The following is an 11,140-nucleotide window of genomic DNA, read 5'->3' on the forward strand; positions in this document are numbered from 1 at the left end:
CTGCTTGGGAAATATGCATCCACTTGAATTTGAAATCTGGGAAGTCTCATCTGCATTCACCCTGACAGGTGACACACAGCGTTGCTTGAAATAGACTTCATGATGAATAAAATGTATTTGGAAGGGAGTAGCTCATCATCTGGTTTGATTTCTGGGGTCTGGCACATATTGCAAGGGCCAAGTGGGTGTTGTCCTTGAGGTTTGATGCCTTGGTTACATCTGCGTAGTGAGGTGAGCTCTGAACTTCTGGTTACCTTGTGCTGAGTTACTCTCCTCCGACCTTCATCTGTACTGGCAAAGGAATGCAGGAGGAAAGAACTGATAATAGATAACAATGGAGCCTGGAATATCTGCAGGGCAAGGAAATTTAAGCGACACCATGAGGCACTCTGCATTTGCAGCTGGGCTTACTGCAAACCTTTGTAACTCAAAAACGCTGTCCCTTCATAACTAACACTTCTGCAGGCCAAATATTTGTGGTGACCTTCCTGTCTGTCACCTCTTTATCAAAGAGCTAATGGTGATTTCAGATTGAGGTTAACCTTCCCAGCTGCTGCCTGACAGTGCAATAGGCTTATCAGTGGAGCATGAATTTAATTATTTTCTTTTAGCAGATTTAAGGCTTGAATCCTGCCTGAGCAGGGCAAAAAGAGAAACATCATCTCCTTGCTATAGCTCCAGGTGCATGGAGGATGCTTTTCTGTTGGAAAAAACTGCTGGTACGAGAGGCAGAGATTTATTCCTGAAAACAGGAGGCTTTTATGTTCAACAGCCTAATTTGTCATGCATTACTGGAAAAGAGTGTGTGAAAGAAGTGAACAAAATTCTGCTTTTCTTTGTCTACTTACATATTAAAAGATTTGGGTGTGGTTTTTTTTTTGTCATATAAGCATAAAAACGGAGTAAAGCACTTATAGGCTTGCCTAGAAGGCTGTAGCTCTTAGTCATTAGTATTCCATTTGTTTTATTCTGTTTGAGCAATTATTTTGCTTTACTGGCTTACCTAGAAGGCTGTAGCTTTTAGTCATTAGTATTCTGTTTATTCTGTTTGAGCAATTATTTTGTCTTACTGGGCCATCACTTTGGGAGCAATTTCTTGACTCTCAAGCTACTATTTCTCTCTTTCAGACACACAGATTGCATATATCTGATATTTTCAAAGAACCTCTGATGGTAGAAAAGCAGACAAAATCATTTGCTCAGCATTGTACTCTGCTGAGTACTTTCCCCCCTCTGATTCCTTATAACTGCTGTTTGCATGGAGCACAGCCTCCACAGCAGTATCCATGAAATGCTTTCTGTACCTTGCATTTTTCACAAAAAAAAAAAAAAAAAACCCCAACAAAAAAACCCCAAACAAACAACAACATCATCATCATCAACAACAACAAAAAACAGACAAAAAACCCCCACACACAAACAACAACAAAAAAAAACACAAAAAACCCCCCACATTTGGGATGAATTTGTCACAAAGAAAAACTGCTGACCAAAGAGATTTGCTGCTCAGTTATTGGAAAGCTTTTGGGATAATTCACAGAAGTCTGCAAGACACTAAAAAAATTAAATGGTAGTCATTTTCCTTTCTAATTCTTAAAAAACAGATTGGTTTTATGTTTCATTGAATGGCTTCATTACTCATAGAAATATAGAACGGTTTGGGTTGGAAAAGGACCTGGAAGTTCCAAGGGACATCCAGTTCCAACATGCCCATGGAACTGCCATTAGCTGAAGTGAGTCAAACATTTGTTGGAAATTACTGGTATTTTTCTCTGATATTATTTATAATGGCTACATAAAAGAAGAGTGCAAAAAAAAAATTAGGAATGAAATAAAAAAGAGTATTTAGTTGATATCTGTGTGACCCACACCAAACAGGACTAAATAGCAGAGTTTAGGGTTGTTTTGTGCCTTGAACAAGTCTGTCCTGCTGAGCCTGAAGACAGCATGAGCATGGTATGGACTGGTTGTGCTAAACATTACCCTTCCTCCTGCACGGCTACCTTGCAGTAACTCTCCAGAACGTGCTGACCCATCCTATCAGTGTGTCTTGGTTTGAAAGACAGGTATCTGCTAGGGAGGGGTGGGGCTTCTCTAGGAATGGGGAATTCCAATCCCTTCCCTCCAAGTTATAATGTAGAAGATCAAAGAGGCTTTTCAGGCAGAGCTATGGGAAAAGGACTAACAGTTCTTTACTAGTAAGTATAACAAGGCAAACAAACAACAACTACAGCATTAATAATAAACAGAACCAGGAACCTCAAGGGGCTTTGTTTCACAAAGCCTGGGGCAGTTTGATCCCTTGGGATCCCGAGAGCACCAAGCTGGAATGGTGGAAACTCGTGGGCTGGTGGATGGAACGGCGGAGGTCCCCAGCAGGCAAATGGGGAATGGGCACATTTGCCTGGAAGTTCTGGGAGAGACATGAACAATGGGAAAATGTAGTGGAGTGGTAAGGCAGACCCTTAAGTGATTAATCAAGCTGGGCTCCTTAGGAGAGCAGGCAGATGAGTTTCTTCTCCTTCAAGGTGAGTAATGTGACTACCTAGTGTGTGCATTTTAATTAAATGGTGACTCTCTTCTTCTCTGCCTCATTAGTGCTGACAACAGGTCCCTTACAAGTACCCCCTGGGGCGGAGATTTATTCTGTAGGTGGATTTGATACTCCTGGCTACGACAAGGCAGGAACTGCCGATCCTGGTCTGGTAAAGGACCTGTTGAGATGCAGCCCTGACTACCTCACCCAAATCCCTGCCAAGTACCCCCGATAGCAAACTGATGAACCATCATAGTTTGGACATTTATATGGAAGTGCAGTGACTTCACCATGGCAAGGGGGTTGGAACTAGATGAACTTTAGGGTCCCTCCTAACCCAAACCATTCTGTAGGCGGTGAATAAAGAAATCAATCCAGCTACTTGATTTAGATGTTGGCTATGTATTTTAATTAGGAGCCTTTATCTTGTGGGGTTTGAATTGCCTCAGAGAAGCAGCAACAGTGGGAATTGACCAGAAGAGTCAGCAGCAGCAACAAAAACCCCCAACAAACACCCCAAAACCTGACTTATTAAAAAAATATGGGTATTGATCTAGTATCGATGCCCAACTGTGACGGACAAAAACTCTGTAACAGTTTAAAGTTAGAAAGTGTATGTTTATTACGGCCAGGCAGCACACAGGATATTTCCCTAATACACACTGCGAAATTCACAGGTCATTACAAAGCCTTTTATTTACAAAAGTGTTGAATACCCAAATACAAATACATATTCATACTCCTGTCACCTCCCATTCCTCGCTCTGTATGCTAATTGGCAAAAAAGGCTATTAAGCATGCATGGTTTGTTTGTTTCTTAAAATGAGTTGGGGGTCTCTTCTGGGGAGGGGTCACCCAAAATGAGGAAGTAAGATGAGTCTTCCTTGTTCTGACCTTTCTACCTTTTCAATGCAGTCATGACAAAGAAACCTTGGTAGAACTTAAGAGTTTCCTGTGCTGAATGGGTTCTTTAAGCAGGAAGTCTGCAGCTATCTTATATCCTATTTACCACATTTTGTTTTTCATTACAAGCACAGCTACATAAACATAAAGCTGACAAGCAATTAGTTACTAAATCCGGGATATATTATCAAAGATCCGGCTTCTGTTAACTGCGAACAAAGATTACCTATCTACTTCAGCTAATTCAGCAACTTATTATCTTAACTTTCCTAAAAATCCTTAAGTCTTCAAAATTAATGTCCCAAATCCAATTAAAACCCTTCAAAATACTAAATCTTGCGATTCTGTCTTTCAGAATCACAGAATCACAGAATTTTTAGGTTGGAAGAGACCTTCAAGATCATCGAGTCCAACCCATCTCTAATACCTCAACTAGACCATGACACCAAGTGCCACATCCAGTCTTTTTTTAAACTCTTCTAGGGATGGTGACTCCACCACCTTCCCAGGCAAGCCATTCCAGTACTTTATCACTCTTTCAGTGAAAACTTTTTCCTAATATCCAGCCTATATCTCCCTTGTCGCACCTTGAGACTGTGTCCTCTTGTTCTGTCTGTTGTTGCCTGAAGAAAGAGACCAACCCCCAGCTGACCACAGCCACCCTTCAGGAAGCTGTAGAGAGTGATAAGGTCACCTCTGAGTCTCCTTTTCTCCAGGCTAAACAACCCCAGTTCCCCCAGTCATTCTTCATACAGCTCATGCTCCAAGCCCCTCACCAGCCTCGTTGCCCTCCTCTGGACTCCCTCAAGCATCTCAACATCCTTCCTAAACTGAAGGGCCCAGAACTGGACACAATACTCAAGGTGTGGCCTCACCAGTGCAGAGTACAGGGGAAGAACAACCTCCCTGCTCCTGCTGGCCACACCATTCCTGATACAGGCCAGTATGCCATTGGCCCTCTTGGCCACCAGGGCACACTTCTGGCTCATGTTCAGCTGGTTGTCGACCAGAACCCCCAGGTCCCTTTTTTCCTGGGCACTGTCCAGCCACACCGTCCCCAGCCTATAACGCTGCAGGGGGTTATTGTGGCCAAAGTGCAGGACTCGGCACTTGGACTTATTAAACCTCATCCTATTGGACTCTGCCCATCTGTCCAACCGTTCCAGTTCTAATTAAATACTATTTGAGTCAAAAATCTATATTTTCCGCTAGCTCAAGTGTCTTAATGCCTGAAAATGGAACTTGGTTCTCTGTTTCTCCATAGATTTTTTGACAATTTTTTTTGAGTCATATCTGAATTAAACCTCTAAAATATGTTTTCAAGAGACAGCAAGGCGATGGTGTAGGTATAGAAGAAAGGATTACAGATAACCTTGCCCCTGATAAGTCATAGTTGTACTAATTACCAAACAAGAGGAACAGCCTGGCCCTTAATGGGTTGCAGCTGTGACTGATAAAGGCAAGTGTGATAAAAGGGGTGGGTTGAAGAAGAAGAAACTGAAGAGAGACCTGGAGGAGGAAGAGGAGCCTTGAGGAAGAAGAAATGAGCCAGAGAAACACCAAGAGGAACAAAACAAGGAAGAGTTGCTGCTGTAAAAGATCTGCTGTGAGGTTAGTCTCGGTCTGATGGGGTTGGAGCCTGTGGTCAGAGGCAGCAAGGAAATACTTGCAGTCATATTCCAGCGGGAATAACCAGCACCCAGAGTCTGCAGTTGAGACCCCACACTAGGAGTTTGTTGTGCCCGGAGTCAGTGAATAGTTTGAGTCAGGATAACTGAGCTGTAAAGAAGAATAAACTGGGACCTTTTTCATGTTGTTGAATAAGTGTGTTTTTCTACCCTAATGAGAGATCTGCTGCAACAGGATGGAAGCAGGAACAGAGGATGTGTGTTGGAGTAGGAGCTCAGCTGGAGTTTGAAATAGGGATTGAAGGCAGCATCTCATGTTATTTATGTGAACTCCTGTGCATTCTTTCAGTTAGGGTTGTGCTGGTCCCTGTGTGCCTTGTGACTGTGTGTATTCTGACAATTTTACATGGGATTGGGATTTTGTGTGTGCTGTGTTCTTATCCCTTGGAAATGTCATCACAGGAGAGTCCCCCAGCAAGGACCCCCTCCCCTCTGTACTGTGGGATTGTTTTAACAGCAGCTTTATTTCAGATCCGTAGCACACAGTCCTCCACCAGCGTAAGGATCAATGGGACTGCACTGGATGAGGTACAGAAATATTCCTGGATAAACAGCCCCCAGGCAGGGTGGTTCTGGCAGGGGTTGGGCTCTCTGCACACTGCCAGCTTGCCTGAGTAAGGGGGAATTTGGATGGGATAACATCACTTACTGAGATGTAACCAGAGATGAGGGATGGCAGGACTGGGAGCTGGTGCTCAAGACTAACCTTAATGGCCAAAGGAGATGAATCTACATTTTGCCTACTCATGTTATATGTTTAGCATGAGTACAGCATGGTTTTCCATTTTTGTTGTGGTGTGTTTTGTCCCTTATGGTCTGTTCTGTGTCCCCCTGTTTGTTTGATACCTTCCAAGATTTCCCCCCTCATTGTCCTCCAGCCCCAAGCCCTGCCCAATTCTATGCCAATCGTGCCTAAGTCTAAACCCCTTGTTCCAGATCCTTCCTTCAGACATGCCCTCCTGTTTGTCAGTCCCCTCAGAGTCCTTCTCCTCCTTCTGGAAGGTCCTATTATACTCAACATACAACTGGTTAAGTTGCTATGAGCCCTCCTCCTCTGTGTCTATATTCGTTACCTGACTGTCAGTCCCTGGCTGAGCCCCTCCTGTGTTTCTCCCTTATTGGTTGAGATCTGGTATCCACACCTTGCCTGTCCCTCCGTTAAAACCTTGTGTTCCCCACTGCTTGACAACTGTTGTCCTTGCCTCCCCATGTGCGAATAAACCTATTCTTGGTGAAGCACACAAGAGTCCCTCAGTATTGGATTATGTAACCTAAAAATGTGTATTTTATTTCATCTGTTGGAAGCTGTTTTTTGGGAGATGTTTTATCATTCTCTTGTAACTCCAGGGGGGAGGGGGGCAGATGCCTTCTGATAATGGCCCAGCTGTTAAAACCAGGTAGGGCAGTATTTCTTATCTCTTTCACCACCCCTCCATGCTCCAGGTGGACATCTTCTGATAATGGGCCATTAGGGCCCACCAATGACATGACACATTCCATCATCCCATTGTGAGATGCTCCACACAGTGGGGGAGGAACCAACTGTTCTTACCTAGATAAAAACTGGGACTGAAGGACACAAGGTATCTGGTTTTTCCACTGGATTCCAGGAGGAAGACTGGACCCATTTCATCACCACTGGACATTCCACAAGACCAGCTCTACTCCACAGAACCACATCTGTTACTCCAGGAGGACTTATTTGTACTGCTTCCAACACCCTGAGCAACAGGGTGCCAGGTCTTATCACTGACTCTGTCAGGGTTTTCCAGGATTTTTGTTTGCTACCCTGCTTGTGTTTTTGTACTACTACATTTGTATTTTCCTTTTTTTAAAGTATACCCAGTAAAGAACTGTTACTCCTATTCCCATATCTTTGCCTGATGTCATGATTTAGTACAGTTGTGTTTCTACTTATAGAGAAATGTAGAATGTATTTCCAGGTCAGGACCTGGGAATTGCTTTAAAAAGGACAGGGGCCTATCAGAAGGTTAATTAAAATATTGGCATCTAGTTTGGCCAGTAAAAATGTCAGTTACGACTTTGGGAAGTACCATATAAAACCCCTTGATTTCCTGCAGGTCAGCCCTTTTCCCTTTTGCCAGAAAAAGAGACAGGTAACATTGAACTGGGCCTGCTGCTCCCCCTCCTCTTTTAGGGAGGGGTGGCCCGAGGCTTAGCCAGATTCCGTCGGCTCCCCGTTGGGGTGTGGGGAGGAGAGGCTGCTGCTTTACAACAACTAATTTCTCCAAACTTCCCTGGAGCAGAGAGGGGTCTCTGCCATGCCCCCTGATAAGAGCTATGGGGCCCCATAGCTGAGGGCTGTGCTGATTTACACCGAGGGGTGGGCCGAAAAGGCATTTACGATCCTGCCTGTTTTTTCTGTGATTCTGGACTGCCCAGGTGCTCTGTTCTCTGATGTTTCTGTGTGAGTTTTTCCTCCCTCACCATTGTGGCCTTGAACATCTAATACCAGGAGCTGCAGTGAGAGAGAAAAGATTCTAGGCAGATTTAACCCTTTCCTAGCAACATGAAGCTTCCAAAGCCTAACCCTTCCCTGAGAGAGAAAAGAGACAGGGAACATGAAGAAGAAACAGCATGAAGTCAGTAGAGCGAAAGTGAAAAGACTATTGGGACAGGGGGTTGAGGAGTTTGTCATTCTGTCCTTATTGAGCCATGGAAATGAACTTTATATTTAGATTTTCCCTTTAAATTATGAGAAAGATAAGCATTTAGGGAGATGATTGTTTAGATTTGTGTGTGAATTTGAGCAAAGGTGTTTGTGATAGACTAAGTAATATTAATCCTGTAAGATGCTTAAACAGAGATGAGAAGCCCTCTGCACCAGTGAAGAAGTAAGAAGACATCTCTATGCCTTGAGGTGAAGAATCCATTGCTTTGGAGTTATTCGCCTTTAAAAGCTGAAACCCCAGTATGCAAAAGTCTAAGACCCATGACCCATGAGCAGCTTGGGAACCTGCTAATGGGAGGGGTCACAAAGGCAGGTTTCCCCGGGCGGCTGTTTTTGTGACAGTTAAAAAGCCCACAAGAGAACTGTTCTAGGTTTTCAGTGGGATCCATGACTCTAAGAAAGAATTGATGAAAGAGTATTTTCAAATGGTGAAACTGACTGAAAATTACAACTTTTGTCTCTTTATGTTGTTTTAGAAGAAAGTGAACAGTTTGTAGGGGGAGGGAAGAGTGTTTTTGGAGTTTCATTCTGTTTTTAGTTTTTTTCCCAACTTTCTTTTTTCCATTCTTTTTGTGTGTATTAATAAATCTATTTGTTCATTTTTAAGGTTGAGCCTGCTTTGCTTTTCTCCTAGTCTCTCTCCCACAAAAAAAGAGTGAACACTAAGACCACTACAGTAAATTTAGCAACCAGAATTTAGCTAACATGAAACCACTACACCTGAAAGCCCCTAACTGCAAAATTATAATAATTTGGAAGGAAGGGGCATTTACACTGTCCATTCCAAGGGAGGCTGTCTTTCAAAAACCAAGACACGCTCCTTCCTTCTGGGCTGCAGCTCCTAGACACACAGTATCAACTGGCCCCTTGGTAAAGAGCAGTCACAGCCTTCCTGCTCTGCACTGCTACCCAAGCACAGAGGACTTGGGGGCAGCCCTTATCTTGGCATGGTTCATGCAGTACCCTGGGCTAGCAGAAAAGGCTCTCCGACAAGCTGCGGCTGTGTCACGTTTTCATTTCTTTTTGGGATTTTAGAGGTTTGGTGCTGTAAATGGTGCAACTGCCTAGTTACCTGTTTGCAACCAGCGCTGTTTTTGAAATGCTGACCAGACTTCCGTGGAGTAGCATTCTCTCTCTTCATTCGGTACTGAATGCAGCTTGTTTGGGATTCCTGTTCTTTCTGAGGTAGCCTCAGTTATTTCACATCCAGGGGCACTAGCCTCACTTGTAAGTTTTGTTACCTGAATTTCCCAAACGGCTGTGGTTGAAAAGGTCCTATGCTGTGATACCCCACCTATTTGCTAAATCCCATCTGAATCTACCCTTGTTTGCAAGCCATTTTGCTTTCCAGTGCTTCACACCTAAGATGGGAATGAAAATGAGGCAATTTAGGCAATTTTTGAGAACATGGCTGATGTTCTCCTAGCAAAGGCTGTGACCCATTCCCTACATGCCACCTTGTGGTGTCTCTCTCTCTCGGAGCCCTGGCTCCATTTCCCCCTCGGCTAGCTTGAGAGAGTAACCACAGTTGGAAGGATTTTTCCTCAGGGCCCTAAAGATCCCAGAGCGTCTGTGAACCTTTTCCTTTAGAGAGCAGGTCTCCATCGATGGCAAAAGGAAGGGTCTGCACTTGATCGTGGGAAATCAAGGCTTTAGTCAGTCTTTCTCCTGTGGTCCTACCCCTACCTGGGTCAGGAGCCCAGTCCCTGTCCCTGAGCCAAGATACCAATCCACATGCTTTTCCTGGCTTTTATCCAGGGGGAAGGGGCTAGAGGCAGGGACAAGCCACTACCCAGTCAGGGATAAGGTGGGAGTGGAACAGAGTTGGATTATATTCCAGTGTGGGAGAATGGGTGGGGAAAAGGAGCAGGGAGAAACTTTGGGATGATACATTTTCCAGGGGAACAGGGGGGTACAGAAGAAACAATTATAAAACCCAATAAAAAATGAAATACAATATAAACCCAAATAATACACAACAATATCTCCCGATTTCTTATCAAATTGAGAAGGAGGAAGGCTCAGTCCGTGGGAGATGCTCAGAGTTTGGATCTTGAGTACCTTTAAAGCTGAAAAATAAAAAATGACATCTAGTGAAAACAAATTGTTCAGAAAAACACTGTTAAGGAAAAAGGATAATTAGAAGGAGAGGGTTTGGCACTTTCTCCTTCTCCAGGCAGCACTGGCCACTTGTGGGGCCTCTGCAGGTGGCTTTGCACTTTTAGGGATGAAAGGTTTCACCCACTTGAAACCTGAGGGAGTGGACACAGGCATACCCACAACCCCAGGTGACTAGATCATGAGAACCCTCTGTTTCCCTCTTTGCTGGATCCTTTACCATTACCGGTGGTTTCTGCTGAAAAGCAGAACTGGTTAAAGCAGGATGAGTTAGGTTGGCATTTGCATTTTCTATTTTTTTCTCCCCCCTCCTCGGACTTGCCCCACTTATGTTGGCATGTTGGGCAAGCCGGAGCTTGTCCTTTAGTTTTTTGAAAAATTCTCTTTGGCCCCCCAAGACCCCCTGCCCCCATTGTCCCAAAAGACAAAAAATTGTCTCTTTAAAGGGCATTAAGATGCCCAATGCCCAGCCTGATCGAACAGGAGACGTTCTTCTCTTGGGTGGGGGCCATGGTACAGGTGCAGGAGGCATGGCGTCTGCAGCAGTGGCTCTTTGTAGTGGCTTGGCTGTATCTCTCAAAGTCTAGCTTTGGTGAGCTGTCATGAAGGGAACCTTCCTGGCACACACCTGGAGCATGTCATCCAAGGTTGGAGCCGGTTCCATGGGCAGGCTGAGGATGGCTGCCTTGCAATTTTCATTTGCATTGGCTAAAGCCATTTCCTCCGGGACCTGTTCCTGGGCTCCTTCTTTCTTAACCTGTAACTCAATAGCTCTGGCTAATTACTTCACAAATGTTAGAAAAGGTTCTGATGGAAGCTGCTTTATTTTACTGTAAGGTTGGAAAGGGCCATCGGGCTGGATTGAAAAGAATGGCTTGGAAGCAGCATCTTTAATGTGCTCTGAAACAGCTAAAGGAATTTCCTGAGCCTGCTTGAGGGTTGAGACCCATTCACCATCACCACATAGGTGTTCTAATCAAATTGGCAAATTATTATCAACAGTGGTTTCAGGATTTTGCCAAAGCTCCAGAAGTAAATCTCTTAATCTCATGTTCCTTCCCAGAGTCCAGACTCTGTGGATGATAGGAGGGAAACAAAAAGCTGCTGGATTTCAAAGGGAACTATAGGATTCCCTGCTAAATTTGCTCTTAAAATGTTGGACAAGTACTCACTTTCACGTCCAAATTTGATACGATCTTTGCA

At 44.2% G+C, this 11,140-nt stretch overlaps 1 long non-coding RNA gene across 1 annotated transcript; it reads left to right on the top strand.

The window, feature by feature from the left end:
* The first annotated feature begins 4,936 nt into the window (after positions 1 to 4,936).
* LOC120750810 (uncharacterized) lies at positions 4,937 to 6,963 on the top strand. The gene is made up of 3 exons (XR_005700158.2): positions 4,937 to 5,050; positions 5,599 to 5,655; positions 6,738 to 6,963. It is a non-coding gene; the product is annotated as an uncharacterized LOC120750810 (long non-coding RNA).
* Positions 6,964 to 11,140: the final 4,177 nt, after the last annotated feature.

Source organism: Hirundo rustica, chromosome 3, assembly GCF_015227805.2.
Source record: "Hirundo rustica isolate bHirRus1 chromosome 3, bHirRus1.pri.v3, whole genome shotgun sequence".
NCBI classification, from domain to species: Eukaryota; Metazoa; Chordata; class Aves; order Passeriformes; family Hirundinidae; genus Hirundo; species Hirundo rustica.